Below are 6,594 nucleotides of genomic sequence, written 5' to 3' on the forward strand. Positions count from 1 at the left end.
AGAGGAATGGATGGATCTTTCTTCGAGTTGCAGAAATTATACGCGTTTGACGAGAAAAACACAACAGTAACGGTAATTGCCTCGGGATCGATAAGATGAAATTACGTTTTTAAGCGCGAGCAATGGGCGCCAACTAATTCTCCCTCCTCTTTTTTTCCACTCAGAAACAACGATTACAGTTTAATAGAAATCTTACGATGGTTCCGCAAAGACAGAAAGTGAGAGAGAAAGAGAGGGAGAGAGGGAGAGAGAGAGGGAGAGAAAAATGAAGAGGACGATGTGTAACGAGATTCTTTTTCAATTTTCTTCGGGTTGCAGCGAGCACGAAAGGACGCGATATTAATTCGCATCGCTATTAAACGTAAGACGACGTCTCACGACACGTTTCCATAATTAATCGAGGAAAAGTATTCATATTTAAACGTTTCTTATTCATAGAAATAATTCCGGTGAAATTGAGGATTTAAAACGGAAGTCGAGGATCTCCATGGTAGACACTCGTGACTATCGTCTATTCATATTTGTCATAATCATCGATTAAATAAATGACATATTTTTAGAATGAATTGAATTAATCAACATTGTTCCATGGAATATCCACAACCCATTTTCTTCTCCACTTCAAAATTATTGCAGCTTTCATACTCATGTTACATCTAATCGAGATTTCTCCTCCAAAATAATTGTAACGCGTTACAAAAATTAATTATAGTAAAATTCTATCGAATAACGATCCTCAAATATCGAGATACATAAATATCCTTCCTATTCCACTTCATTTATCACGAAATATTGCAAGATAATCAACAACACAAACGAAATACCAATATGAAAATTGAAAGATCAAAGGATCGCCATTACTAACTCGCTGCACAATGCTCACTTTTCACCAATCACCTCGTTCCTCGCGCACGAACGACACTCTTTATTATCGATCCCGTTCCACCAGCTCGATAACAGATTCCAGATATTCGGTATTCGCCACGCGCCCCACGCCACCACGACAATACAGGCTGGCCGATAATCTATGAAAGGAGTGGAACAGCGGGTTAAGCAACTGCTGGTATCTTTATCATCGGAAACACAATTTCATTACAATGCGGCCGTTACCGGTTACGAGTCCCAAGAGCTGGCGCCCTTGTGTGCGGTTTAATTAATCGTCCGTAAGTACGAGTTTGCATCCTCGTGCGTTAATTATAACGCGGAGCGCCGTATAAACGTGTTAAACGGTCCACCGGCTGTAAATCGACTACGAAAGGTGAAACGTACGATTCGTCGCGCAGGCCCGTTTCGACTTTCGAGGATTAACCGAGGAAATAATAAACAAACGTTGGCGACAATTCGTTCGTGTTATTATCGCGAACGATAATAAACTTTGTCGTGTTTTCATTTCGACGGAGCAAGAACGTTCCCGTTTATACGAAAGTTTAGTCGAAAGATTTCTATTACGCGCTACGGAATACAAGCGTGGAAGGAGGAGTTTTAGTGAAATTGCGTTCGAATTTCGTTGTCTTCTTTGCGGTGATTCGTTTTTCAAGTGGTAATTTAAATTTAATAGTGCGTGCGATGATTTCGTTTCATTTTTTTTTGTTTATTTCTCGTGTTTATTCGTGAATTTTTTCAATTTTGGAAGAAACGTTCAACGTAACGAGGATATTGTTCGAAAATTTGTTGTAGAAATAATGGAAATTTGAAGTAAATGGAGGGAGAAGGATTTGGATAAAAGATTCGTAAGTATTTTTAACGTTTAAGTTGTCGTAGTGGAAAGAAATATATTCATTTTGATTTAAATTTCGAAAGTATTTGTTTAAAACGAATTAAAATAGTAGTGTTTTTTTTTCTTTTTAAATATAAATGCAATAGAGTTCCACGATAACAGATAACGATAACAGAGAAAGTAAATGATTGCGCAAAAACTTGACGTCTTTTTTTTTTTTTTACACAGCATAGTAAACGTAATGTTATTCGTGAAAGTATTTTGTTTTATGTAAAATATAAATATTACAAGAAGTACACAGTTAAAATGATTCGTAGCGTAAGTGATTTTAAAAATTGTGTGTATATTTAATTAAATATCGCGTGCAAAAATATTATTCATAGTTTCATTCACGTGTAACATACTCGTTTACAGAATGGAAAAACTGATTCCTATATAATATCTAAAAAGTTACTTTAAAAAAAAAAAAAAAGAAAACAGAAACACCAAATACATTCCTTTCAATTTTTTCCAAACGTTTATAATAATACTTTTTAAAGTATAATACTTTTTATCATGGAATAATGATGTCACGTTCCACAAACAATGACTTTAAAAAGTATTTATACGTCGCGTGTATTTATCACATATTAATTAATTAAGTTCAAACGTATTCGCATCATTCACTCTCGCACAATTACAACCACGAGAACAAAAATCGAGATCCATCGTGCGCATATTTCGAATCAGAACCATTTCACGAGCATTTATTGAACGCGTTATTTCCGTTACACTTTTTTTCCTCTCGAAAAAGCATGTATCATCGAAACATTTTCACCGTAGATCGAAACCTCCATCGATTACGATGAAAATAACGCGAGTTAATTGCATAATCGATAAAGCAATCGGGACGAGAACCGGGGCTTCATCCCTAATAACATAATTCTCATTACCTGTCCAATCGTTAAACAACGACGCAACGATCTCGTTATCCCGCGGATTGTCTCGGCTTGCGTGTAACGATTTTCGAGTTACACGTTACGAAGAAAAATGCGTGAACAGGTGCGAAATACGGTCCCTGATAACATATGCCGGTTCATAACTCACGCTGGGAAGAGTAATGCCCGTGTCGCTCATAAAGAACGCTAGGCTTTGTCAATATCGAGCTACTACTGCTCGTCGTTCTCATCGTGACCAACGATCTCTCCCCTCCCCTCACCCTCTCGCCTCCGTACCTGCGCCCCCGTGGACGGAAAAAAAAAAAAAAAAGGAAAAGGAAAAGGACCGTGCAATCAATATTTTATCACCTCCCTTGTCATCGAGGACCATCGTAGGCCTCCTTCCGCGGACCATAGTTCAACCGATGACATTTCAATAAACCCTTTGAGGGGAGGGGATAAGGTCAGCCTAAAAGCCCGCTATCCGCCGTGGCCCGTTCCGAGACCCGTTTCGGGTGTCTCATTTGACTGTCTCGCGTTTAGAGATCGCAGGATACGTCCATAAATATCCGGATAAACGTTCTATTCGTGAATTTTGCGAAGCCTGTACGAATCAATCGGATTAATATCGTATTAATTTTCTATTTTGAAAATGATTCGTAGGATTACATGGTGGAAATAATAATGGAGGGTAAAATTAATGGTGTGAATTTTAGAGGTATTCTTCGTATAATATTTCATTTGTATCTGCGAATTAAAATAATTTTCTAATATGTTTATTACGCGTGAAGAATATCTGGTTATCTATTAGTTGGTTTAACATGCGAATAAAATAATATCTTAGGAAGAGCAGACACACGAGTCAAGATTTAATTCGTCGTCTATGTTGAGCTTATATTCACGTATAAAAGAATTTCAGCTGTTTATTCGTTAAGCTGATTACACTTAAGATTTCGTAGTCGCGATAGGGCAAGATTTACATTAACAATTCCTTTGCCTTACAATTTAATTCATTCGTAAACCGTGTTCTATTTCTCGAGCAAGCATTTCTACGTCCGGACCCAATATTATCCCCAACAATATCCCCATAAACTCGAAAAGCGGTTTGAGTAAAATGAGCGGCTGATATAAACGGTCGGATGTACATCATCAAAAATGTAACCTCGTTAAAAATTACGCCAACAAGATCGAGAAGACTCCTTCCTCTCTCTCTTTCTCTCTCTTTTTTTCACCCTTTCCACGATAGCTTGAATCAGCTTGCTCGAACAAAGAGAGGGGAGGACTTTAAGCCAAGCCATGACAAAAGCGGCGACATTTCAACAAACTTGTTAGGGAATAAGGTCACTCGAGTCCAACGGCGTAGCCCAGACCTCTCGAGGACCTAGAATTGAAATGCCAGTTCGAAACACACCGCGTCGAGTGGGTAATTTCAGGAAAACTCGGCGAAATTCTGCGTCCTTGGTGACGCGTGACGCGATAATAACCGGTGTTAAATTGCACGCCGGCCATTGTTCCCCGTTTCACGATCCGTTACACGAATCCTCCCCCTCCCCTCACCTATTGTAAATATAAACGCGTGACGAAAGGGAAGATTGAATTTTTCACCGCGGATGTAATTAAAAACGATTAGAATTAAGAAAGGAGGAAATTGAACGGAGAGGAAGCGTGGCCGTGGATGATTTAAAATTAACCGTGGCAATTTCCATCGACGAAGCTCAACTTCATTCGTTAGTACCACTTTTAAGTGGCTTATTAAAGCCTCGAGCGGAGATCTCTGTAATTAGTAATACGCTCTATTCCGGGTGTATAACTCGTGCATTAATGCTCCTTTTCATTTATGATGCATCCTATACCTGCATCACAGGTTTTCACTTTGGAATCAATGTTTAAGAAGGATGCTCTTAATAAAATGCTCTTAATAAAATCGATCGTTCAATTAACTCAATTAATTTATTGGAGGAATAAATTGGGGGAGAGAGAGGGATCGAAAACTCGGTCGAAATCGAAACTATCATGGATGAGTTTCGAGGAAAAGGGATTAAAACTTATCGATGCGATAGATTTTTTTTGGACGAACGAAGGGAACATATGGCCGGTTTCTCGACTTAGTCAAGGTCGGTGGTGAAAAGGAAACGGAAAAGGGGGAGAAACAAGGGAAAACGCACGTTCCATCGCTCGGTTACGGAAGAGTCACGCGCGGAAAATGGGTTTCACGTGTCACGGTGGAGGGATTCGGAGAGGACGTTTCTCTCCTCGCGGGTAAAAAGTTTTTCAGACCTCCTACAGCGGCCTGGCCACGGGTGGGGTCCGTGGAAGCCAATTCCTCCTCCATTGTGCGTAAATACTGAATCATTGGCAGCCATAAAGGCGATTCCAGCGAGGTATTTAACGGCTTTTAAGGTGGCTCGAAGCTGCGAGAGCGCCAAGACGATCTCCCTCCTTCGCCGACGTCGTTTTTCATTTTCCACCTTTTCACATCGATTTCCGCGGCACAATGAAATTTCAACGGGGGCCGTTGTGCAGCTTGCGCCGACCAAGAGGAGAAGAGGAAGAAGAAGAAGAAGAAGAAAAAAAATATTAAATAAAAGTGGACAAGGGAGAGGGAGAGATCGAAGCGAAGATGAGGGATTGTTGCTAAGAGCGCGGAACGATTTCTTGGAAAAATTGATACGTCCCGCTTTCAACTTGTACTCCCGGCTGAGTGAAAAATTGATAAACCGGTTGCCGATAAAATGGAAACTAGTTTACAACGTTTAGTGTTTGAATTAATTATTATATCGTGGATGGGATGGGGTGGATCCGGTGGCAGTAACCGGCAGTGTCCCTTAATTATTTACCGATCTCGAATATAGTGCGTTGAAACTCGTTACACCGAGTGCGGAAGCGCGGCATAACGCGGCTTAGAAATAGGTCCAACGCGGCTAAAACTAAAAGAGAGGGGGTGGAAAATTTCAGCTATCTCGCGAAGGACGTTGCATGCAGGCTGTTTGCACTTGTTTTCTGCACGAAATTCCGTATACGCGAGACGTCAACCGCATGGATTCTAACTTGGTTCCTAATGTTCGGTCTGGTTTGTACAAACTGCTTGTTCAAAAAATCCACCACGAGTTTATCTCTTTCGCGAGAAGACAATGATTTTTTTATTGAAACAGCGAGTTTTTTGATTTTTGAGAATCAGGAAACAATTCAGAGATAATAAAAACATTCGAAGCGGAGAAATTTAATGTTTATTCGATTGATATCAATCAACGTGAATTTCACGAAGCTTTCAACTTACATCACAACAAGCCGGATTCTTTACGAACCCGGATCCGATTTCTTTTCCCGCAAGAGCGCAAATACAACACCGATCGAAATATGATTATCAATTAGGAGTATCGTGCCATTCATCGACATCATCGCGGACAAATGGCAAATGCAAACGTCATTAACGGTAACCATAACAGGACAACCTTTGTCCTCGAACAATATGGCCCGCCAACAAATAGAATTCCCAATTAGTTCAATTGGAAAGGTGTTACCGTTTCACCATACGCGTTCCCAATTATCCCCATAGTTAAGCTTGATTTACATTACCCGAAAATCAAATATATTAACGGTAAACGGACCCGATATACACACACACACACACATACACACAGCCTCGGCTATTCCCCGCCTCACCATGTCCCTCTCCCTCTCCCTGCCTGTATCATAGATACGTTTATTCGAATTGGAGCCACCGCGGTTGTACTCGGCCGTCGCAAATCTTGTTGCAATTTCCTATCGATCCGCACCGGCGACAATTTCCAAAACTCTTCGCAACTTGGACGCGGAGATTTGGACGGAGGAGAAGGAGGAGGAGGAGGAGGAGGAGGTGCACGGTTTCGACGCATAATTCCTGCCACCCGCATAACTCGGTCCCGTCTTCGCGGCGTGGAAATTCACGGCGTGGATTTGGGGGGAGGGGAGGGGAGGGAG

The 6,594-nt window shown here is 40.8% G+C and overlaps 1 long non-coding RNA gene across 1 annotated transcript in view; it reads left to right on the forward strand.

The window, feature by feature from the left end:
• Positions 1-1,573: 1,573 nt before the first annotated feature.
• LOC102676559 overlaps positions 1,574-6,594 on the forward strand; it is a 19,995-nt gene continuing 14,974 nt past the window's right edge. The window contains exon 1 of the long non-coding RNA XR_421841.2: positions 1,574-1,730. This is a non-coding gene — a long non-coding RNA (uncharacterized LOC102676559). The remainder of the gene's footprint in view (positions 1,731-6,594) is intronic.

This window comes from Apis dorsata, unplaced genomic scaffold (assembly GCF_000469605.1).
Source record: "Apis dorsata unplaced genomic scaffold, Apis dorsata 1.3 scaffold_254, whole genome shotgun sequence".
Lineage (NCBI taxonomy): Eukaryota > Metazoa > Arthropoda > Insecta > Hymenoptera > Apidae > Apis > Apis dorsata.